The 26,307-nt window shown below is 46.3% G+C and overlaps 1 protein-coding gene across 2 annotated transcripts in view; it reads right to left on the bottom strand.

Moving 5' to 3' along the window:
* The window catches only part of LOC137371785 (flagellum-associated coiled-coil domain-containing protein 1-like), a 71,588-nt gene extending 49,853 nt beyond the window's left edge, over nucleotides 1–21,735 (bottom strand). For both annotated transcript variants that reach the window (XM_068034656.1, XM_068034657.1), the window contains exon 1: nucleotides 21,654–21,735. The gene's annotated coding sequence lies outside the window, so the exon portion shown is untranslated. The remainder of the gene's footprint in view (nucleotides 1–21,653) is intronic.
* Between the last annotated feature and the right edge of the window lie 4,572 nt (nucleotides 21,736–26,307).

Below are 26,307 nucleotides of genomic sequence, written 5' to 3'. Positions count from 1 at the left end.
GATACTCTGGTTGAACGCATTACTAGATGTTCCATCACATGATCTCCCGCCTCTAACAGCTTCATCCAGTCAAACAGCCTCTTTTCCCATTGCCAATATTTTTATAACTTTAAAAAAAAAACACACCTTTCATATTTAGTTCTTGGAGATTGCAGGGCAATGCTGGAGGGTTGGCAATCATAGCTCTATTAACCCTCCTATACGACACACAAGTTCACATGTGAACGGTGACAGTAAAGTGGGGATGGGGTGGGGGAGGCGATGAGAAGCACCTCAGTCAATTCAGATCCTGTCCTCAACTGAGATCCACAAGTACTTCATAGCATGACAGCTCTTTGGTGGAGCTACCCAATTAATCCCACTCCCCTGCTCTTTTCCCATAGCCGTGTAAATTTTTATCCTTAAAGTATTTATCCAATTCCCTTTTGAAAGTTACGATTGAATCAGCTTCCACCACCCTTTCAGGCAGTGCATTCCAGATCATAATAACTCACTAAATAAAGCTTTTTCATCTTCACTCTGGTTCTTTTGCCGTTTACCTTAAATCTGTGCCCTCTGGTTACTGACCCTTCTGCCACTGGAAACGGTTTCTCCTTATTTACTCCATCAAACTCCTTCATGATTTGAATACCTGTGTCAAATCTCCCCTTAACCTTCGCTGCTCTAAGGAGAACAATCCCAGTTTCTCTGCTCTCTCCACATAACTGAAGTGCCTGGTACCATTCTAGTAAATCTCTGTACTCACTCCAATGCCTTGACGTCCTTTGTAAAATGTGGCACAATACTCCAGCTAAGGTTGAAACAGTGTTTTATAAAGGTGTGTAGCAAAGGCTCACTGCTTAACATTTCTGCACTGCCAGAGGATGGACCTCTTCACTTGTGAAAATACCCTGTAACAGAGAATTAGCTAACAGCATTGCCTCTCTCCTTCCTCAATGGGGACTGGAGCTTCAGGATAATCAGTGCTCATTGGAGGAAGGGGCAGTCGAGATGGAGATCAACACGGAAAGCTCAAAACAGCCAATTTAGGCCTGACATCAAAGAAATTACCTAGAATTAGAGAATTTACAGCACAGGAACAGGCCATTCAGCCCAACTGGTCTATGCCAGTGTTTATGCTCCATGAGACTCCTCCCACTAACCCTATTAGCAAATCCTTCTATTCCTTTCTCCCTCCTGTGCCTATCGTGCTTCCCCTTAAATGCATCTGTGCTCTTTACCTCAACCATTACATAGAGTCATAGATGTGGTAGCAAGTTCCACCTCACCACCCTCTGGATAAAGACGTTTCTGCTGAATTCCCTATTAGGTTTATTAATGAATATCTTACATTTATGGGCACTAGTTTTGGAGACCCCACAAGTGGAAACATCTTCTCTATCGAACCGCTTCATAATTTTAAAGACCTTTTAGTTTTAGTTTTAGTTTTAGAGATACAGCACTGAAACAGGCCCTTCGGCCCACCGAGTCTGTGCCGACCATCAACCACCCATCTATACTAATCCTACACTAATCCCATATTCTTACCACATCCCCACCTGTCCCTATATTTCCCTACCACCTACCTATATTAGGGGCAATTTATAATGGCCAATTTACCTACCAACCTGCAAGTCTTTTGGCTTGTGGGAGGAAACCAGAGCACCCGGAGAAAACCCACGCAGACACAGGGAGAACTTGCAAACTCCACACAGGCAGTACCCAGAATTGAACCCGGGTCGCTGGAGCTGTGAGGCTGCGGTGCTAACCACTGCGCCACTGTGCCGCCCATCAGCCTCTATCAGGTCACTCCTCAGCCTTCTCGTTTCTAAAGACAAGCGCCCCAGCCTATTTAGCCTTTCTTAATGGATAAAACCTTTTAGTTCAGGAATCATTCTTGTAAATCCTTTTTGCACCCTCTTCAGTGTCACTCTATCCTAATTATAATATGGAGAACTGAACTGTGTGGAGTGCTCTTAAGCGTGGTCCAGTCAAGGTTCAATACAGGTTTAACATAATCTCTCTGCTTTTCAATTCAGTTTCTTTAGAAGTGCTTTGTTTGCATTTTTGCATTGTTTTGCATTTTGTTAGCCTTGTTAACTTGTTAAAGGATCAACATATGTGCATCTTTCTGGGTCATTGCTTTAAAAAGAAGACAGCTACAGGAGTCAATTACTATTGGGGGGGACATCTTTCTTAAACAGTGAGCAGAGATGGCATCACCTGGGGAATGGTTTGCAGAACTGAACTGACTTTCAAATTATAAACTGGTTAAATGAAAAGGTTAATTCCTCTCTTCTATACTGTCCCAGCCAGTAATTAGAATGTACTCTAAGAGAAATGGCGTATTTTACAATCATTTCCCAAATCCTAATATTTTTTATATGTTTTTTGACGTGACTGAATTGTTCTATAAATATGCTGTTGCTGGCATGGACTTGATGGGTCGAATGGCCTCCTTCTGTATCATTATGACTATGACAATTTTGAAGCATCTAAACTGCCCTGTCACGATGGAGCAGGTCTGACATAGGAGTGGAATAAGAAGAACAAAACGTGCTAGAATTGCACAATAGATCCTTCCCAATCTGTGAAAAGTGAACTTCCCTTGCTCTTCAAAATAGTGACATGAGATCTTTTACATTCATCTTAAAGGGCAGATGGGCCCCTGATCTAACATCTCATCTGAAAGACAGCACCTCTGACAGTGTAGCACTCCCTCAGTACTGTACTGAAGTGGCAGTCTAGGTTTTGTGCTCAAGTTTCTTGGTGGGACTTGAACCCACAACATTCTGACTCAGAAATGAGAGTGCTACCACTGAGTCACAGCTGACCGTCCGAGACACTGTTTAGTATCTCATTTCTGCCCTGTTAACTGAATATTTCAGAATGGCTTCCTATAAGACAACAACCAACCAGACCACTTCACAGGAATAAAACCATGGTGAAATCTGACACTCTTTCAAATGTTGTAAAGTTTGTGTTTTGTGTCTCTGGACTTCCAGATAGAGGAGCATTTACCTTGTTCAAGACAGGCAGCAGCACTCAAGCGTATACCTAACCCCAAGGGTGTGAAATTCTCCTTAGAACAGAGGGAATACCTGTTTTTCTCTGCAATTAACAACTGCTTAATAAAGTCACAGGAATACATGGCTTTGAATAACCTATTTCTGAGGGTGCAGTTTTATTATAGTCATTAATTTGAGGCAATAAAAGTATTCTCATGTTTGGCATCAAAACATGGCTTTCAATGCCCCTCCCCCAGCTCCCCAAAAATATCCTTTACTCCAGGTCTGTGCTCAGTCTGTGACAACTTATGGACAAAACTTTCTAATCTTTAATGTTCTACCTACATGCACTGATTAAATAACCTCACTCCTACCTTGCTCACAAAGGCCCTGTTGGAACTGTTACTCTGAATCTGGCCTTCTAAGAAATAGCAGCAAGATTAGGTCATATGCCCACTATGGCCTGCTCTGCCATTCAATAAAATCTTCGCTGAACTTTTGCATAAACACTTTCTTCACCTATCGCCATTACCTTGATTCTCTTAGTGCTCAAAAATCTAGCGATCTCAGTCTTTAATGTACTCATTGACTGAGCATCCACAACCCTCTAGGATAGAGAATTCCAAAGATTCACTTGCCTCTGAGTGAAAAAATTTCCTCCTCATCTCAACCCCCGTGCCCCAAGTTTGCCTTTAACAAAGACCATCTGAAAAATGCAATGTGACCTTTCCATACAGGTTAAGATCAAATGTTCCCATCTTACCCAGTCTGAGGCGATGGAGGACCACACAATGAATTCATAATGTCAGATCCAGCTACTCTGAAAAATTAATGGTTAGAGAACATTTAGAACCTAATCCTTTAAACGAGAACACCAGCGTTTTTTGTAGGGTATTTTACTTTCTCCATTTTTAACCATCTACATACATCTGTGTGTGGCAGGCAAGGACGGGAAGCAGGGGAGTCATGCCTGTTTCTTCACACAACACGTAGGATGGTAGACATCGACTTTAACCCATGATAGGACTTATGACTAACTCTGCAGTCTCTTCCAATGACTCCCCCATTCCCCGTTCACTTCTAGGATACATGAATCCTGATAAATGCTCCATAGCTAGCCTATGTAACTTAAGTTTTGCCTGTGTTCATTTGCATGCACACTTTGGCTGCTGCTCCAGACCTGAGCCCATTCATTTCCATTATTATTTTACTCCACCTTTTTGCTTCTTTTCACTCTGCTCTCCTATCATTATGCCTCCTTTCATTTTTCCCCTCTCAGGTACTCTGCCCGCCCAAATCCCTACCCCAATTTTTCAGTACTCCTCGACATTCATACTTTCCAGTTGCTATCCCAATCTTGACTCTCTCTTAGATAAGTCTACAGCTTCTCTCTGTGTCTCTCTTGGCATCCTCCAATGGGCTCATCGAGGCACTCACTGCTGCCTCCTCACAGGCAGCAACCTCAATTGCCCCACCCTACTCCCTTGCCGAGCTTCCCATTCAGCACACCGGTTAGGGGGGGCTGATCTTGCCACTCTCCTCCCTGTTATCACCGCCCCTCTCTGCACCTCCCCCCAGAATGTCTGTTCACTCATGAACAAAACCCTTGCAATCCATGAGTTTATTGTGGATGATTGCATCGACATCATGGCCTTAACCAATACCTGGCTGAGGGGTGATGACACCTTCCCCCTAACTGAAGCCTCCCCGCCTGGCTATACACCACCATGCTGGTGTGGCTCTTATTACCCAATCTCACCTTGGTCTGTCCCCTTACTCCTTTGGGACTTTCTCCTCCTTTGAGCATCTCACCTTGTTCTCAAGTACCATGCCAATTTCTTTCACAGGTATCTTCACAGCTTTCCTCTCTCAGCCTCTGCACTGAGCAATTTCTCATCCAAGGTAATTTCAGCCTCCATCTCAATTCATCATGTTCTCTCTCCTCTGAGTTCACTGCCTTCTTATCCTCCCTTAATCTGTCCCTCCATGTAAACTCCCCAACCCATATTCACAGCCACCCGCTTGATCTTGCCATCTTAACTGTCTTGCTAATCCCATAGTATCAATAATAGAAAAGGCCATACCTGATCACTTCCTTGTAGCGCTTTCCGCTCACATCCTGCTTCCCCCTCCAAACCCCACTTCCATCTGTATCCGCCCCTGGAAACAAACTCTCCCCTAATTCACTTACAACTGCATACTCAAAATCCCAACTGTCTAGCCTTTGGCCCGTTGTTCATCACATTTCTGCAGCTACCAATCTGCTCAAACAAATCCTCACCTCCACTTCGATGCCCTAGTCCCCATTAAAAACATTACTCTCTCTCACCCTGGTTGTTCCCCCAGTACGGCCCTCATCTCTGCTCCATTAAGTCCAAGGGACACAGACTTGAATGGATATGACGGACAACTGGTTTAGTCATTTACCAGATCTAGCTGACCCTCAGGTCCTACTCTTGTCTGCTGAAACTGCACACTATTCCAGGATCATCCTGGAATACAAAGATAACCCTCGGCTTCTTTTCTCTACTGCAAGCCGTCTTCTTAAGCACCTTTTTACTGTCCCCTCCACCCTCATGTCCAATGCCATCTGTGAGGAGCTCATAGCTTTCTTTGTCACCAAGATTGAGACCATTTAATCAGCTGTCTCTGCCATTTCCTTCCCTTCCCCTAGCCCACTGCCCTAACTTCAAACTTGTATCTTTCTCCAGTGTCTCTCCCATCTCCTCTCATGCCCTCCCTAAGCTCATCTTGTCCATGAGACCCACCTCATATTCCCTCGATCCTATTCTGACTAAACAACTGACCACATAACTTCTCTTCCTGGCTCCCATGTTAGCTCATATTATTGGTTCTCTCTCCTCAGGTACTGTCCCTCTCACCTTCAAACCTGCCGTCATCACCCTGCTTCTCAAAAAAAAAACCTTGACCCCTCCATTCTTGCTAACTACCACCCCATCTTCAACCTTCCTTTCCTCTCCAAAGTCCTTGAACACGTCACTTCCTACATTCATGCCCATCATTCCCAGAACTCCACGTTTGAATGCCTCCAACAGGCTTCTGCCCCAAAACAATTCTTGTGAAAGTCACAAATGACATCTTATGTCACTATGACAAAGGCAAACTATCCCACCTATTCTTCTTGATCTGTCTGCAACCTTTGACACAGTTGATCACACCATCCTCCTCCAACACCTCTCCACCATTGTTCAACTGGGTGGGACTGCATTCAACTGGTTCCAATTTTTTTCTGTCTAATCGTAGCCAAAGAATCAACATCAATGTCTTCTCTTCCCATTCCCACACAGTAACCTCTGGTGTCCCCCTCCTATTTCTCATGTACATGCTGCCCCTTGGTGTCATCATCTGAAAACGTGTCAGTATCCACATGCACACTGACGACACCTGGCTTTACCTCACCACTACCTCTCTTGACTGCTCCACTGTCAATAAATTGTCAGATTGCTCATCAGACATCCAGTACTGGATGAGCAGAAATTTCCTCCAATTAAATATTGGAAAGATTGAAGTCATTGTCTTCAGTCCCCATCACAAACTCTACTCAATACAATGACTCCATCCGTCTCCTTGGCAGAACCAGACTGTTTGCAAGCTCAATGTCGCATTTGACCCGGTGATGAGATTTTAACCAGATCCCTGCGCCGTCACTAAGACTGCCTATTTCTACTCCATAACATTGCCCATCTCCATCCCTGTCTCAGCTCGTCTGCTGCTGAAATCCTCATCCTTGCATTTTACATTTACCGGTTACATTTCTAATATTTGCCAGTCTGATGAAGGGTCACTGACCTGAAATGTTAACTCTGCTTCTCTCCCCACAGATGCTGCCAGACCTGCTGAGTATTTCCAGAATTTCTTGTTTTTATTTCCTCATCCAGGCCTTTGTTACCTCTAAATTTGACTATTCTGACACACTCATGGCTGGCCTCCTATATTCTACCCTTGGTAAACTTGAGGTGCTCCAAAACTCTGCTTCTTGTGTCCTAACTGGTAGGACCAGGTGAGCAATATCTAGGGGTCTTTTGCTGTCTTCACCTGGTCTTATTGGAACAGGGTTTTAATTTTAAACACACTGTGTTTTGAGCTCCCCCTTTGTGAATAAAAACAAAGAACAAAGAACAAAGATAATTACAGCACAGGAACAGGCCCTTCGGCCCTCCAAGCCTGCGCCGATCCAGATCCTCTCTCTAAACATGTCGCCTATTTTCTAAGGTTCTGTATCTCTTTTCTTCCTGCCCATTCATGTATCTGTCTAGATACATCTTAAAAGACTCCATCGTGCCCGCATCTACCACCTCCGCTGGCAATGCGTTTCAGGTGCCCACCACCCTCTGCGTAAAGAACTTTCCACGCATATCCCCCCTAAACTTTTCCCCTTTCACTTTGAACTCGTGTCCTCTAGTAATTGAAACCCCCACTCTGAGAAAAAGCCTCTTGCTATCCACCCTGTCTATACCTCTCATGATTTTGTACACCTCAATCAGGTCCCCCCTCAACCTCCGTCTTTCTAATGAAAATAATCCTAATCTACTCAACCTCTCTTCATAGCTAGCGCCCTCCATACCAGGCAACATCCTGGTGAACCTCCTCTGCACCCTCTCCAAAGCATCCACATCCTTTTGATAATGTGGCGACCAGAACTGTACGCAGTATTCCAAATGTGGCCGAACCAAAGTCCTATACAACTGTAACATGACCTGCCAACTCTTGTACTCAATGCCCCGTCCGATGAAGGAAAGCATGCCGTATGCCTTCTTGACCACTCTATTTACCTGCGTTGCCACCTTCAGGGAACAGTGGACCTGAACACCCAAATCTCTCTGGACATCAATTTTCCCCAGGACTTTTCCATTTACTGTATAGTTCACTCTTGAATTGGATCTTCCAAAATGCATCACCTCGCATTTGCCCTGATTGAACTCCATCTGCCATTTCTCTGCCCAACTCTCCAATCTATCTATATTCTGCTGTATTCTCTGACAGTCCCCTTCACTATCTGCCACTCCACCAATCTTAGTGTCGTCTGCAAACTTGCTAATCAGTCCACCTATACTTTCCTCCAAATCATTAATGTATATCACAAACAACAGTGGTCCCAGCACGGATCCCTGTGGAACACCACTGGTCACACGTCTCCTTGTTCAAACTTTCCAATTATAAGGCGCTCATTTATTTGCAAACAGGCTTTCTTCGGTTTAAGGCAGAAAGATGAAATTTATTGAATCTTAAATTTAAACTCCAATACAGTTCACCCCCATGGATATATGACGCTCTCACACTAGCATCTTTTTGGGCCTCCTTATCTCGAGAGACAATGGATACGCGCCTGGAGGTGGTCAGTGGTTTGTGAAGCAGCGCCTGGAGTGGCTATAAAGGCCAATTCTGGAGTGACAGGCTCTTCCACAGGTGCTGCAGAGAAATTTGTTTGTTGGGGCTGTTGCACAGTTGGCTCTCCCCTTGCGCCTCTGTCTTTTTTCCTGCCAACTACTAAGTCTCTTCGACTCGCCACAATTTAGCCCTGTCTTTATGGCTGCCCGCCAGCTCTGGCGAATGCTGGCAACTGACTCCCACGACTTGTGATCAATGTCACACGATTTCATGTCGCGTTTGCAGACGTCTTTATAACGGAGACATGGACGGCCGGTGGGTCTGATACCAGTGGCGAGCTCGCTGTACAATGTGTCTTTGGGGATCCTGCCATCTTCCATGCGGCTCACATGGCCAAGCCATCTCAAGCGCCGCTGACTCAGTAGTGTGTATAAGCTGGGGATGTTGGCCGCTTCAAGGACTTCTGTGTTGGAGATATAGTCCTGCCACCTGATGCCAAGTATTCTCCGAAGGCAGCGAAGATGGAATGAATTGAGACGTCGCTCTTGGCTGGCATACGTTGTCCAGGCCTCGCTGCCGTAGAGCAAGGTACTGAGGACACAGGCCTGATACACTCGGACTTTTGTGTTCACACTAGCATGCACATGCGATATAAACATGCAAAATAGGGACAGAAAAGAGCAGAAGAAAAGATAGAGCAAGACCGAGCAGACCTGCGAGGCGACAGGCACCGGTGAGCGGGAATTCCAGCAGCTTAAAAGAGGCATACTCTCACAGACTCTCACAGGGACAGCAAGAGAGTTTCAGGACTGATGTCACAGTTCAGAAAGTGGCACGTTGCAATGGGAGGCAGCTGATTGGTAAGTAGGAATAGGTGAGTATTTCTACCCTTTTTTACTCCTTTCACTCGCCGAAGTAAAAGGAAAGGTAGGGAATTTAGATTGTCGTAGGTAGCGTTTGGAGTAGAATAATGTCCCTATTGTAATTAGAACTCAAACTTAAAGGGAGTAACACAGGAGCTTAATCTAAGGCTAAGTCACGGCAGGAGAGCTCAGCCCCATGGCATGCTCCTCCTGCACTATGTGGGAAATCAGGGACACTTCCAGTGTCCCTGGCGACCATGTGTGCAGGAAGTGTGTCCAGCTGCAGAGGACATCGTGGATAGCATGTTTAGCGAGGTGATCACACCGCAGGTAATGGCTGCAGAGGCAGAAAAGGGATGGGTGACCACCAGGAGGAGTAGTAGGTGCAGGCAGGTAGTGCAGGAGTCCCCTGTGGCCATCCCTCTCTCAAACAGATATACCACTTGGATACTGTTGGGGGGGATGGCCTCCCAGGGGAAAGCAGCAACAGCCAGGATCGTGGCACCATGGATGGTTCTGCTGCTCAGGAGGGGCTGAAAAATGGTGGGAGAGCTATAGTGATAGGGGATTCAATCGTAAGGGGAACAGACAGGCATTTCTGTGGCTGCAAACGAGACTCCAGGATGGTATGTTGCCTCCCTCGAGCTAGGGTCAAGGATGTCTCAGAGCGGCTGCAGGATATTCTGAAGGGGGAGGGTGAACAGTCAGAGGTCATGGTACAAATTAGTACCAATGACATAGGTAGAAAGAGGGATGAGGTCCTGCAACAAGAATTTAGGGAGCTAGGTAGCAGATTAAAAAGCAGGACCTCAAAGGTTGTAATCTCTGGATTACTCCCAGTGCCATATGCTAGTGAGTATAGGAATAGGAGGATAGAGCAGATGAATGCGTGGCTGAGGAGATGGTGCAGGAGGGAGGGCTTTAATTTCCTGGATCGCTGGGTCTGTTCGTGGCAAAGGTGGTACCCGTACAAGTTGAACGGGTTGCACCTGAACCGGAACAGGACCGACATCCTTGCTGGGAGGTTTGCTAGTGCTGTTGGGGGGAGAGGGGGGGTGGGGGTTTAAACTAATTTGACAGGGGGATGGGATACAGAGTGGTGTTACAGTAGGGGGTGATGCACAGTCAAATTTATAAGAGAAAATGAGTCAGTCTGGAAGGCAGAGCAAATATAGACTTGTTAAGGCACAAGTGAAAAATGCAACAAAAACAAGAAATGCTGGAATCACTCAGCAGGTCTGGCAGCATCTGTGGAAAGAGAAGCAGAGTTAACGTTTCGGGTCAGTGACCCTTCTTCGGAACTGACAAATATTAGAAAAGTCACAGATTATAAGCAAGTGAGGTGGGGGTGGGGCAAGAGATAACAAAGGAGAAGGTGCAGATTGGACCAGGCCACATAGCTGACCAAAAGGTCACGGAGCAAAGGCAAACAATATGTTAATGGTGTGTTGAAAGACAAAGCATTAGTACAGATTAGGTGTGAATACACTGAATATTGAACAGCAGCAAGTGCAAACCTGAAAAAAAACCTGAAAAAAACAGTGGGTAAGCAAACTGAACAAACTAAGATGAAATGAAATAAATGCAAAAAAAGAATGTAAAAAAAAAAGGAAGAAAAAATAATTAAAAATGAAAGTAAAATGGGGGGCTGTCATGCTCTGAAATTATTGAACTCAATGTTCAGTCCGGCAGGCTGTAGTGTGCCTAATCGGTAGATGAGATGCTGTTCCACGAGCTTGCGTTGATGTTCACTGGAACACTGCAGCAATCCCAGGACAGAGATGTGAGCATGAGAGCAGGGGGGAGTGTTGAAATGGCAAGCAACCGGAAGCTCAGGGTCCTGCTTGCGGACTGAGCGGAGATGTTCCGCAAAGCGGTCACCCAGTCTGCGCTTGGTCTCCCCAATGTAGAGGAGGCCACACTGTGAGCAGCGAATACAGTATACTACATTGAAAGAAGTACAAGTAAATCGCTGCTTCACCTGAAAGGAGTGTTTGGGGCCTGGGATAGTGAGGAGAGAGGAGGTAAATGGGCAGGTATTACACCTCCTGCGATTGCAGGGGAAGGTGCCCTGGGACGGGGACGAGGTGGTGGGGGTAATGGAGGAGTGGACCAGGGTGTCGCGGAGGGAACGATCCCTTCGGAATGCTGACAGGGGAAGGGAGGGGAAGATGCGACTGGTAGTGGCATCACGCTGGAGGTGTACATTCTTTTTTACATTCTTTACAATCTTTTTTTGCATTTATTTCATTTCATCTTAGTTTGTTCAGTTTGCTTACCCACTGTTTTTTTCAGGTTTGCACTTGCTGCTGTTCAATATTCAGTGTATTCACACCTAATCTGTACTAATGCTTTGTCTTTCAACACACCATTAACATATTGTTTGCCTTTGCTCCGTGACCTTTTGGTCAGCTATGTGGCTTGGTCCAATCTGCACCTTCTCCTTTGTTATCTCTTGCCCCACCCCCACCTCACTTGCTTATAATCTGTGACTTTTCTAATATTTGTCAGTTCCGAAGAAGGGTCACTGACCCGAAACGTTAACTCTGCTTCTCTTTCCACAGATGCTGCCAGACCTGCTGAGTGATTCCAGCATTTCTTGTTTTTGTTTCAGATTTCCAGCATCCGCAGTATTTTGCTTTTATTTTAGTGAAAAATGCAATGCTAGATTGCATCTATTTTAATGCCAGGAGTCTTCCTAGTAAGGCAGATGAATTGAGGGCATTGATTAGCACATGGCATTATGATATTATTGCTATCACAGAGACATGGTTGAGGGAGGGGCAGCTCAATATTCCCGGGTATAGAATCTTCAGGCATGACAGTGGAGAGGGTATAAGAGGAGGTGGCATTTCACTGTTGATCAAGGAGTCAACAACTGCAGTATGGAGGGATGAATGATATCTTAGAAGGTTCCTCAAATGAGGCCATATGGGTAGAACTTAAAAACAAAACTTGGCTGGGAGTGTACTACAGGCCGCCAAACAGTCAGGGAGAGATAGAGGAGCATATATGTAGGCAAATCTCAGAGAGGTGTAGAAATAATAGGGTAATAATATTAGGGAATTTCAACTTCCTCAATAGCAACTCGGATAGTCTTAGTGCAAAAGGCTTAAAGGGGGCGGAATTCTTAAAATGCATACAGGAGAGCTTTTTGACCCAATACGTAGATAGTTTTACAAGAGAAGGGGCAGTACTGGACCTAATCCTAGGGAATGAAGCCGGACAAGTGGGGAACATTTCGGGGATAGTGACCATAATTCTAAGATTTAAGGTAGTTATGGAAAAGGACAAAGGTTGACTGAAAATAAAGGTACTGAATTGGGGGAAGGCCGATTTTAAGATGATAAAACAGGATCTGGCCAAAGTGGACTGGGAGCAGCTACTTGTAGGAAAGTCGACATCAGATCATTCAAAGAGGAAATAGTGAGAGTTCAGAGCCAACATGTACCCATTAAGGCGAAGGGTAGGACCAACAAGTCCAGGGAACCCTGGATGTCGAGGGATATAGAGGATTGGATCAGGGAAAAAAAAAGGAGGCTTATGGCAGATTCAGAGTGCTGAAAACAGTGGAGGCACTAGAGGAGTATAGGAAGCGTAGGGGGGTACTTAAAAAAGTAATTAGGAGAGCGAAGAGGGGACATGAAAAAACACTGGCGGGCAAGATAAAGGAAAATCCTAAGGCATTTTATAAGTATATTAAGGGCAAGAGGATAACCAGGGAAAGAGTAGGGCCCATGAGGGACCAAAGTGGCAATATGTGTGTGGAGCCTGAGGACATAGGTGAGGTTTTAAATGATTACTTTTCATCTGTGTTCACTATGGAGAAGGACGATGTAGGTGCAGAGATCAGGGAGGGGGATTGTGATATACTTGAACATATTAGCATTAAAAGGGAGGAAGTATTAGCTGTTTTAGCGGGCTTAAAAGTGGATAAATTCCCAGGCCCAGATGAGATGTATCCCAGGCTGTTATGTGAGGCAAGGGAGGAGACTGCAGGGCCTCTGACACAAATTTTCAAATCCTCTCTGGCCACAGGAGAGGTACCAGAGGATTGGAGGACAGCGAATATGGTACCATTATTCAAGAAGGCTAGCAGGGATAAACCAGGTAATTACAGGCCGGTGAGTCTAACATCAGTGATAGGGAAAATATTGGAAGAAATTCTGAGGGACAGGATTAATCTCCACTTGGAGAGGCAGGGATTAATCAGGGATACTCAGCATGGCTTTGTCAGGGGGAGATAGTGTCTGACTAACTTGATTGAATTTTTTGAGGCGATGACGAAATGTGTAGATGAGGGTAAAGCAGTTGATGTAGTCTATATGGCTTTTGATAAGGTCCTGCATGGGAGATTGGTTAAGAAGGTAAGAGCCCATGGGATCCAGGGCAATTTGGCAAATTGGATCCAATATTGGCTTAGTGGCAGGAGGCAGAGGGTGATGGTCGAGGGTTGTTTTTGTGAGTGAAAGCCTGTGACCATTGGTGTACTGCAGGGATCGGTGCTGGGACCTTGACTGTTAGTAGTGTACATTAATGATTTAGACGTGAATATAGAAGGTATGATCAGTAAGTTCGCAGATGACACGAAAATTGGTGGTGTCATAAATAGTGAGAAGGAGAGCCTTAGATTACAGGACGATATAGATGGGCTGGTAAGATGGGTGGAGCTGTGGCAAATGGAATTTAATCCTGAGAAGTGTGAGGTGATGCATTTTGGGAGGACTAACAAGGCAAGGGAATATACAATGGATGGTAGGACCCTAGGAATTAGAGGGTCAGAGGGACCTTCGTGTTCTTGTCCATAGATCACTGAAGGCAGCAGCACAGGTAGATAGGGTGGTTAGGAAAGCGTATGGGATACTTGCCTTTATCAGCTGAGGCATAGAATATAAGAGCAGGGAGGTTATGACGGAGCTGTATAAAAAGCTAGTTAGGCCACAGCTGGAGTACTGTGTACAGTTCTAGGCACCACAATATAGGAAGGATGTGATTGCACTGGAGAGGGTGCAGAGGAGATTCACGAGGATGTTGCCTGAGCTGGAGCATTTCAGCTATGAAGAGAGACTGAAAAGGCGGTGACGTAGTGGTATTATCACTGGACTAGTAACCCAGAGACCCAGGGTATTTCTCTGGGGACAGGGTTCGAATCCCACCACAGCAGAAGGTGGAATTTGAATTCAATTAATAAATCTGAAATTTAAAAAGCTAGTCTAATGATGGCCATGAAACCATTGTCGATTGTTGTAAAAACCCATCTGGTTCACTAATGTCCTTTAGGGAAGGAAATCTGCTGTCCTTACCTGGTCTGGCCTACATGTGACTCCAGACCCACAGCAATGTGGTTAACTCTTACATGCTCTCTGAAATGGCCTAGCAAGCCACTCAGTTGTACCTAACTGCTACGATGTCAATAAAAAGGAATGAAACCGGACGGACCACCCCGCATCGACCTCGGCAGCGGAAACGACAATGGCAAACCCAGCCCTGTCGACCCTGCAAAGTCCTCCTTACTAACATCTGGGGTCTTGTGCCAAAGTTGGGAGAGCTGTCCCACAGACTAGTCAAGCCACAGCCTGACATGGTCATACTCACGGAATCATACCTTACAGACAATGTCCCAGACACTGCCATCACCATCCCCGGGTATGTCCTGTCCCACCGGCAGGACAGACTCACCAGAGGTGGCGGGACAGTGATATACAGTACATAGAACATAGAAAAATACAGCACAGAACAGGCCCTTCGGCCCACGATGTTGTGCCGATCCTTTGTCCTCTGTCAAGGACAATTTAATCTATACCCCATCATTCTCCTTTATCCATATACCTATCTAAAAGCCGTTTGAAAGTCCCTAAAGTTTCTGACTCAACAACTTCCCCAGGCAAGGCATTCCATGCCCCGACCACTCTCTGGGTAAAGAACCTTCCCCTGACATCCCCCTTATATCTCCCACCCTTCACCTTAAATTTATGACCCCTTGTAACGCTTTGCTCCACCCGGGGAAAAAGTTTCTGACTGTCTACCCTATCTATTCCCCTGATCATCTTATAAACCTCTATCATGTCACCCCTCATCCTTCTCCGTTCTAGTGAGAAGAGGCCTAGAATGTTCAGCCTTTCCTCGTAAGACTTATTCTCCATTCCAGGCAACATCCTGGTAAATCTCCTCTGCACCCTCTCCAAGGCTTCCACATCCTTCCTAAAATGAGGCGACCAGAACTGCACACAGTACTCCAAATGAGGCCTTACCAAGGTCCTGTACAGCTGCATCATCACCTCACGGCTCTTAAATTCAATCCCTCTGCTAATGAACGCTAACACCCCATATGCCTTCTTCACAGCCCTATCCACTTGAGTTGCAACTTTCAACGATCTATGCACATAGACCCCAAGGTCTCTCTGCTCCTCCACATGCCCAAGAACCCTACCGTTAACCCAGTATTTTGCATTCGTGTTTGTCCTTCCAAAATGGACGACCTCACACTTTTCAGGGTTAAACTCCATCTGCCACTTTTCAGCCCAGCACTGCAACCTATCCAAGTCCCTTTGCAGACGACAATAGCCCTCCTCGGTATCCACAACTCCACCAACCTTTGTATCATCTGCAAATTTACTGACCCACCCTTCGACTTCCTCATCCAAGTCGTTAATAAAAATCACAAACAGGAGAGGACCCAGAACTGATCCCTGTGGCACGCCACTGGTAACTGGGCTCCAGGCTGAGTATTTACCATCTAAGACCACTCTCTGCCTTCTATCAGTTAGCCAATTCTTAATCCAACTGGCCACATTCCCCACTATCCCATGCCTCCTGACTTTCTCCATAAGTCTACCATGGGGGACCTTATCAAATGCCTTACTAAAATCCATGTACACCACATCCACTGGTTTACCCTCATCCACTTGCTTGGTCACCTGCTCAAAGAATTCAATCAGGCTTGTGAGGCAAGACCTACCCCTCACAAAACCGTGCTGACTGTCCCGAATCAAGCAGTGTCTTTCCAGATGCTCAGAAATCCTATCCCTCAGCACCTTTTCCATCAACTTGCCTACCACCGAAGTAAGACTAACTGGCCTGTAATTCCCAGGGTTGTTCCTATTCCCTTTCTTGAACAGGGGCACAACATTTGCCACCCTCCAATCACCTGGTACCACCCCCGTCAACAGAGAAGATGAAAAGATCATTGCCAGCGGCTCTGCAATTTCATCCCTTGCTTCCCATAACATCCTTGGATATACCCCGTCAGGCCCGGGAGACTTGTCTATCTTCAAGTTATTCAAAAACCCCAACACATCTTCCCTCCTAACGAGCACTTCCTCGAGCTTACCAGTCTGTTTCACACCGTCCTCTTCAGTAATACACCCCTTCTCATTCGTAAATACCGAAGAGAAGTACTCATTCAAAACCTGCCCTGGGAGTCCTCAACATTGACTCCGGACCCCATGAAGTCTCATGGCATCAGGTCAAACGTGGGCAAGGTAACCTCCTACTGATTACCACCTACCGCCCTTCCTCAGCTGATGACAGCACTCCAACATGTTGAACACCACTTGGAGGAAGCACTGAGGGTGGCAAGGGCACAAAATGTACTCTGGGTGGGGGACTTCAATGTCCATCACCAAGAGTGGTTTGGTAGCACCACTACTGACCGAGCTGGCCAAGTCCTAAATGACATAGCTGCTAGACTGGGTCTGCGGCAGGTGGTGGGGGAACCAACACGAGGGAAAAACATACTTGACCTCGTCCTCACCAATCTGCCTGCTGCAGATGCTTCTGTCCGTGACTGTATTGGTAGGAGTGACCACTGCACAGTCCTTGTGGAGACGAAGTCCCACCTTCACATTGAGGATACCGTCCATCGTGTTGTGTGGCACTATCACCGTGCTGAATGGGATAGATTTTGAACAGATCTAGCAATGCAAAACTGGGCATTCATGAGGCGCTGTGGGCCATCAGCAGCTGCAGAATTGTACTCAACCACAATCTGTAACCTCATGGCCCGGCATATCCCCCACTCTACCATTACCATCAAGCCAGGAGACCAACCCTGGTTCAATGAAGAGTGCAGGAGGGCATGCCAGGAGCAGCACCAGGCAAACCTCAAAATGAGGTGTCAACCTGGTGAAGCTGCAACACAAGGACCATCTGCGTGCCAAACTGCGTAAGCAGCATGCGATAGACAGAGCTAAGCGATCCCATAACCAACGGATCAGATATAAGCTCTGCCGTCCTGCCACATCCAGCCATGAATGGTGGTGGACAATTAAACAACTAACTGGAGAGGTGGCTCCACAAATATCCCCATCCTCAATGATGGGGGAGCCCAGCACATAAGTGCGAAAGATAAACTGAAGCTACAACACTGGCATCTACCCTGCAATGTGGAAAATTGCCCAGGTGTGTCCTGTACACAAAAAGCAGGACAAGTCCAACCCGGCCAATTACCGCTCCATCAGCCTACTCTCAATCATCCGTAAAGTGATGGAAGGTGGCATCAACAGTGCCATCGAGCGGCACTTGCTTAGCAATAACCTGCTCAGTGACACTCAGTTTGGGTTCCGCCAGGGCCACTCAGCTCCTGACCTCATTACAGCCTTGGTTCAACATGGACAAAAGAGCTGAACTCAAGAGGTGAGGTGAGAGTGACTGCCCGTGACATCAAGGCAGTATTTGACCGAGTATGGCATCAAAGAGCCCCAGCAAAACTGAGGTCAATATGAATCAGGGGGGAAACCCTCCGCTGGCTGGAGTCATACCTAGCGCAAAGGAAAATGGTTGTGGTTGTTGGAGGTCAATCATCTCAGCTCCAGGACATCACTGCAGGCGTTCCTCAGGGTAGTGTCCTAGGCCCAACCATCTTCAGCTGCTTCATCAATGACCTTCCTTCAATCATTATGTCAGAAGTGGGGATGTTCGCTGATGATTGCACAATGTTCAGCACCATTCGTGACTCCTCAGGTACTGAAGCAGTCTGTGTAGCAATGCAGCAAGACCTGGACAATATCCAGGCTTGGGCTGATAAGTGGCAAGTAACATTCGTGCCACACAAGTGCCAGGCAATGACCATCTCCAACAAGAGAGAATCTAACCATCTCCTCTTGACATTCAACAGCATTACGATCGCTAAATCCCCCCACTATCAACATCCTAGGGGCTACCATTGACCAGAAACTGAACTGGAGTCGCCATATAAATACCGTGGCTACAAGAGCAGGTCAGAGGCTAGGAATCCTGAGGCGAATAACTCACCTCCTGACTCCCCAAAGCCTGTCCACCATCTACAAGGCACAAGTCAGGAGTGTGATGGAATACTCTCACTTGCCTGGATGGGTGCAGCTCCAACAACACTCAAGAAGCTCGACACATCCAGGACAAAGCAGCCCGCTTGATTGGCACCCCATCTACAAACATTCACTCCCTCCACCACCGACGCACAGTGGCAGCATTGTGTACCATCTACAAGATGCACTGCAGCAATGCACCAAGGCTCCTTAGACAGCACCTTCCAAACCCGCGACCTCTACCAACTAGAAGGACAAGGGCAGCAAATACATGGGAACACCACCACCTGCAAGTTCCCCTCCAAGTTACACACCATCCTGACTTGGAACTATATGGCTGTTCCTTCACTGTCACTGGGTCAAAATCCTGGAGCTCCCTTCCTAACAGCACTGTGGGAATACCTACCCCAAATGGACTGCAGCAGTTCAAGAAGGCAGCTCACCACCACCTTCTCAAGAGCAATTAGGGATGGACAATAAATGCTGGCCTGGCCAGTGTTGCCCACATCCCATGAATGAATTAAAAAAAAGGCAAGGGTTGTTTTCCTTAGAGCAGAGAAGGCTGAAGGGAGATATGATTGAGGTATACAAAATTATGAGGGGCATTTATAGGTTAGATAGGAGGAAACTTTTCCACTTGGCGGAGGGGTCAATAACCAGGGGGTATAGATTTAAGGTAAAGTGCAGGAGGTTTAGAGGGGATTTAAGGAAAAATAAATTCACTCAAAGTGGTTGGAATCTGGAATACACTGCCTGAAGAGGTGGTAGAGGCAGGAACCCTCACAACATTTAAGAAGTATTTAGATGAGTGCTTGAAATGCCATAGCATACAAGGCTACAGGCCAAGTGCTGGAAAATGGGATTAGAATAGTTAGGTGCTTGATGGCCGGCACAGACATGATGGGCCGAATGGCCTGTTTCTGTGCTGTATAACTCTATGACTCTATAAGTAGAACTGTTTGAGGCAATATCTTGTTACTGTTTATCAAGCTCGCTGTAGTCCTTGACTGAAGTTATAGTCTTGCATTTCATTGGGGCCCAGTTATCTTCATAAAACTTTGTTCATGTGGCAAATCTTTCTCTCTTTGAGTTTCACGTGGTTTCAGTTCCCTGAGAGATGAAGCAGGCAGACAGGCAGATGCTCTTGCTTCAGTTCCAGAAGCACACTGCGTTCTCTCAAATCCCTTTGTTTGGGAGCTTTTTGAATGTGAACTCCCAGGGTGCTCAGCAGGTTAGTCATGTGACTAGCTCCTTATATGGAACAGTCTCTTCAGCATCTGTTGTTGGATGTTCAATTCCAAAAGCTCCAGCCAGCTAGACATGTGACTAGAACTGGTTTGACCACTTCTGTGGATTGGAGGGACAGGGATCCCCATAGTTTCAACCATGTCTGTTGCCATGGAAATGTCTTTCTGGTCAGGGCTTGCAATTTTAAGTTTTGATGTTCATGTGGCAAAATAATATGTGCCTCAGTCTTGGTAGGTGAGGTTTGCCTGACATAATTCACGCCAAATCCCTTTCAGCCATCATCACCCCTGTGCTTACTGACCTACCCAAAGCCTCAATTTTAAAATTCTCATTCAGGTTTTCAAATCCCTCCATGGCCTGGCCCATCCCTTTCTCTGTAATCACCTGCAGCCCTACATCCATCCAAGATATCTGTGTTCCACTAATTGCAACCTCTTGAGCATCCCCGATGTTAACACTCCACCATTGATGGCTGTGCCTTCAGCCTGTCCTAGGAATTAAAAACAGAAAATCCTGGAAATTCGCAGTAGGTCTGTCAGCCTCTGTAGAGAAACCTTTCATCAGAACTGGAAGAAGTTAGAGATGCAATAGGTTTTAAGTACAAAGGCAGGGAAAAGGCGTGGGGCGGGACATGGTGAAGAACAAAAGGGAAGGTCTGTGATAGGGTGCAAAACAGGAGAGATTAAATGACAAAAGGGATGATGGTGCAAGGCAAAGGAGATGGTACTGCGACAAGTAAAGAAACAAAAAAGGTGGGTCTAGAGGAGGTGTGAATGAGATAAGCCAAATTATCAACAGCTGCTGTTCAAAAATATGAAGGCGGAGGTTAAGATCTGAAATTGTTGAATTCAATATTGAATCCAAAAGGTCCCTTACCGGAATGATGAGGTACTGTTCCTTGAGCTTATACTACATATAAACTGTCTGAAGCTGATCCAGATCATTCACATCCTTCGTGTTGTATCTGAGCCGAGGTGAACTCCTGACCCTCTATACACAGCATCATGAAGACTGCCTATTTCCACCTCCATAACATTGCCCAACATCAATCCTATCTCAGCTTATCTGCTGAAACCATCATCTGTACTCTGTTACCTCTAAACTTGACTACACTTTCTACACTGTGCACCTGAAGCTCAACACCACCACCCCTTCTGGCCTTCCACCATGATCTCTATTGCCATTTAATCTCTCCTGCCTTCCACCCTATCACAGGCCTTCCCTTTTGTTCTTCCCTCCTTCCCTTTTTCCTGCCTCTGCTGTTGCATCTCCCAACTTTTCCCAGTTCTGATGGAAAGGTTATCAACCCGAAACGTTAACTCTGTTTCTCCCTCCACGGATACTGCCAGACCTGCTGAGTATTTCCAGCATTTTCTGTTTTAATTTCTGGGACACTTATGCTGGAATAAAAATGATAGAAACATGGAATTTACCAAATGCAAGGAGGCCATTTGGCCCATCGTGTCTGAGCCGGTAAGGATCCCTTCAAGCGAGAACCAGACCTGGTTCTCGTGGAGGGGAAGAGTCAGAGACCAACTTGTTAAGAACAAAAGGTAGGTACTATAAGGAACTATCTGGGCTGGACTAATTTCCTGGACGAGGTTGAATAACCTAATGAGGGTCCGACTGTGCGGAATTTCACAGATTCCCCCCACCACCAATTTGGCCTGGGTTTTTAAACCTGGTGTTGGGGTTTGCCTTATGGTTACAGGTGGGGAGTGTATATATGAGGCAAATATCAATTGAGTGGGACAGGCTGGATGGACCCGAGAGTCTTCACCTGTCTGTCATTATACATATATAATTCAAACGTATAGAATTATTTTTTTAATTCCACGTTGGGGTCGAGTCGATGCCCCAGGGTCACATTGTGTACACAAGCCATGATACAACTCCAAACCTGAATACTAGAGAATACTGACCTTCAGGGATGGAGAACTTGCGGGCGGTTTACTGGGGTTTCAGATGGACATTGGATGTGCGGATTCTCTCCCGAGCACCATCATACCAGCCAGGCAGAGCCAGTTCTCAACTCAATGCGGCCAAAAGAGAGAAAATGGACTGGAATCCGCGTCGAAAATCAAACGGTCACCACGGAGACCGCAGAATGTTTCCCATTCTTTGTAACCAGTGACCATGAAACAAACAGGTAGACTTCGACCAAAGGTCATCAAGGTGTTCATTGTTCTCAGCATTAGTCACGATGGGGCCTCTGGCTGTTCGGAGAGCGAGGTCACTGCAGTCTCTCGTTTGACTGTTAATAGTTGAGCAGAACTGAAAGGCATTTAAAGCCAGGAGATTTGCAGCCATCACATCACAGGAGCGAGCTGAAAGCCCTAGGAGGCATTTACAGCTCAACATTTGTGCTTCATTCTCGTTTTATCCAAACCATCTTAAGGGGCACTTGGGGCGCCCATTTTAGGTGGACGGCAGCCTCCTGGATAGCCAATTTGATCTTCCAGATCTCCCCTTGGGATCTTTGCAGAGAAACAAATCACCAACACAGCCTCAATTATCTGTCACTAACTCCAGCTGAAAGAAGCTCAGTCTAAGCACTGGGGATTGGCATTAGTGTTTGGGCAGTGTACTATACTATAGTGAGAGGTAGGTCAGCTGTTTCCAAACTCAATACCAGCTCAACAGTGCTGGGTCTCCAGGAAATTTCATTGCAATTTTACTTTCATATAAATTCACTTTGCAGGAGAGGCAATGGTGCAGTGGTGAAGTCACTGGACCAGTAATGCTCTGGGTTTAAATCCCACCACAGCAGCTGAAGAAACATGAATTCAATCAAGAAATTGAATTAAAAGCTTGTCCAATGATTCATCAACCAGGGCGGGGGACTACGGCACCGAATGATGACCATGTTGAACACAAAATGGAAGCACTGAGGGTAGCAAAAGCACAGAATGTATTCTGGGTGGGGAACTTCCATGTCCATCACCCAGAGTGGCTGGATAGCACCACTACTGACCGAGCCCTAAAGGACATAGCTGCTAGACTGGGTCTGTGGCAGCTGGTGAGGGAACTAACAAGAGAGAAAACTATACTTGATCTCGTCGTCACCAATCTACCATCACAGATGCATCTGTCAAATGATCACCGCATAGTCCTTGTGGAGATGAAGTCCCACCTTCACATTGAGGATACCCTCCATCATGTTGTGTAGCACTACCACCGTGCTAAAAGGGATAGATTTCAAACAGATCGAGCAACTCAGAACAGGGCATCCATGAGCTGCTGTGGGCCATCAGCAGCAGAATTGTGTTCAACCACAATCTGTAACTTCATGGTTCAGCATATCCCCCACTTTACCAGTACCATCAAGCTGGGGGACCAGCCCTGGTTCAATGAAGATTGCAGGAGGGCATGCCAGGAGCAGCACCAGGAATACCTAAAAATGAGGTGTCAGTCTGGTGAAGCTACAACCCAGGACTACTTGCAAGCCAAACAGTGGAAGCAGCATGCGATAGACAGAGTTAAGTGATTCCACAACCAACGGATCAGATCTAAGCTCTGCAGGGCTGCCACATCCAGCCATGAATGGTAGTGGACAACTAAACAAAACAGGAGGAGGAGGCTCCACAAATATCCCCATCCTCACCGATGGGAGAGTCCAGTTCATCAGTGCAAAAGACAAGGCTGAAGCATTTGCATCCATTTCAGCCAGCAGAGCCGAGTGGATGATCAGTCTCGGCTTCCTCCTGAAGTCCCCAGCATCACAGATGCCAGACTTCAGCCAATTCGATTCACTCCACGTGATATCAAGAAATGGCTGAAGGCACTGGATACTGCAAAGGCTATGGGCCCTGACAATATTCCAGCAATAGTACTGAGGACCTGTGCTCCAGAACTAGCCGCACCCCTAGCCAAGCTGTTAAAGTACAGCCACCACACTGGCACCTACCTGGCAATGTGGAAAATTGCCCAGGTACGTCCCATGCACAAAAAGCAGGACAAATCCAACTTGGCCAATTACCATCCCATCAGTCTACTCTCGATTAGCAACAAAATGATGGAAGGGGTTTTCAACAGTGCTATCAAGCAGCACTTACTCAGCAATAATCTGCTCACTGATGCTCAGTTTGGATTCGCCAGGGCGACTGAGCTCCTGATCTCATTACAGACTTGGTCCAAATGTGGACAAAGAGCTGAATTCCAGAGGTGAGGTGAAAGCCACTGCCCTTGATATTAAGGCAGCATTTGACAGAGTGTGGCATCAAGGAGCCCTGGCAAAACTGGAGTCAATGGGAACCAGGCAGAAAACTCTCCGCTGGTTGGAGTCACACTTAGCACAAAGGAAGATGGCTGTGGTTGTTGGACGTCAATCATCTCAGTCCCAGGAGATCTCTGCAGATGTTCCTCAGGGTAGTGTCCTTGGCCCAATCATTTTCAGCTGCTTCATCAATGACCTTCCCTCCAGCATAAGGTCAGAAGTGCGGATGTTCGCTGATGGTTGCACAACGTTCAGCACCATTTGCAACTCTTCAGATACTAAAGCAGCCCATGTCCATATGCAGCAAAACCTGGACAACATCCAGGATTGCATTGATAAGTGGCAAGTAACATTTGCGCCACACAAGTGCCAGGCAATGACCATCACAAAGAGAGAATCCAACCATCTCCACTTGATGTTCAATGGCATTACTATCACTGAATCCCCCACTATCAACATCCTGGGGGGTTACCATCGACTAGAAACCGATCTGAACCAGCCACATAAATGCTGTGGCTACAAGAGCAGGTCAGAAGCTGGGAATTCAGTGGCGAGTAACTCAACTCTGGTCTCCCAAAGCCTGTCCACCATCTACAAGGCACAAATCAGGAATGTGATGGAATACTCTCCACTTGGCCTGGACAGGTGAAGCTTGACACTATCCAGGACAAAGCAGCCCACTTGATTGGCACTCCATCCACCACTTTCAGCATTCATTCCCTCTACTATCGACACACAGTGGCAGCAGTGTGTACCATCTACAAGATGAACTGCAGCAACTCAAGACTCCTTCGACAGCTCCTTCCAAATCCGCAACCTCTACCACCCAGAAGGACAAGGGCAAGGGCAAGAGATGCATGGGAACACCACGCCAATTATTGCAGCGATTCGAGAAGGCAGCTCACCACCACTTTCTCAAGGGCAATTAGGGATGGGCAATAAATGCTGGCCTAGCCAGCGACACCAACATCCCACAAGCAAATCAAAAAAATGGTCCACAAATAGGCAGATTATCCTTTGATAAGAAAAGTTTCCAAGTTTTCCAGTGTATGTTAAGCAACCTGACATTAGCCTTTATAAGGTTTTACGAGTCAGTTGCCAGCATTCGCCAGAGCTGGCGGGCAGCCATAAAGACAGGGCTAAATTGTGGCGAGTCGAAGAGACTTAGTAGTTGGCAGGAAAAAAGACAGAGGCGCAAGGGGAGAGCCAACTGTGCAACAGCCCCGACAAACAAATTTCTCTGCAGCACCTGTGGAAGAGCCTGTCACTCCAGAATTGGCCTTTATAGCCACTCCAGGCGCTGCTTCACAAACCACTGACCACCTCCAGGCGCGTATCCATTGTCTCTCGAGATAAGGAGGCCCAAAAGACTAGTATATGCAATCACAGGTAGGTTCCAGGCCCAGGATTTCACCACTGAACCAAGTTCCTGATCTCAGGCCATCAGAAGATCTGCCTGCGTCGTTTCTACATTGGCAAAGGACATGGGAGATTGGGCATATCCATCATGGCCACTAGGACACGTCCTGAACTAGCCATATAAAAGGGTAAGAACTTGGGAGAAAAAATATGCATAATGGCTCGGTCTTCCCAGGCACATTGTACATTCTGCACCTTCACATTAATCCATGCCCACCCCCCGCCCCCCTTTCCTGCAATATTATTACTTCATTTTCCGTTTAATCTTATATATCATCTCTACAGACCCATTCAGCCAGCTCATTTTTTTTTCTGCCAAGCACCTAACACTGTGATTGATGATGGGAGCCCATTCTAGACATCTAGCATTGCGTGAAACTCTGGACATCCCATTTCACAGTCACATATCTCAGTTCACACCAACTCAGCTGCCTTCATCACGTTCTGCTCTTGCATGTTACAGAATATTTAAAAAAAAATTGACCTGCCCGTGATCGCTATGAGAGACTGAGAAACCGCATTTTATCAAGAGAGAGATTGAGAACACAAGAGCCCTCTCGAGGCTGACTTTAACCTTCAATGTTGAGATGGAGATGTGACCATTCTTTTGTCTTTCCAATTATCAGGCTTTAATGGTAAAATCTTGTCAGGGACTCTCAAGTGTCACTGCCACAAACCTCTTCCTGTCAGGTAAATTCAAAGTTGCCACTGCCTTAAATGTTTGGTAGTAGATTTAAAAGCGGCTTGGCGTATAGACTGAATTACAATGTCAAGATCATTTACAAGTGATTGGAAAGGTTAGGTAGCAAAACCCAGTGATAATGTTGCTGAAAGAGTAATGTTATTGAAGTATTAAGTGATTACCTGGTGACACAAACACTACAGCACATAGGCCATTCGGCCCAACCACTCTGTACTGCCCTTTATGCTCATTATCTGTA

Source organism: Heterodontus francisci, chromosome 7, assembly GCF_036365525.1.
Source record: "Heterodontus francisci isolate sHetFra1 chromosome 7, sHetFra1.hap1, whole genome shotgun sequence".
Taxonomy (NCBI): Eukaryota; Metazoa; Chordata; class Chondrichthyes; order Heterodontiformes; family Heterodontidae; genus Heterodontus; species Heterodontus francisci.
Note: the sequence above shows the minus strand (reverse complement) of the source record. Positions and strands in the feature narration are given on the sequence as shown.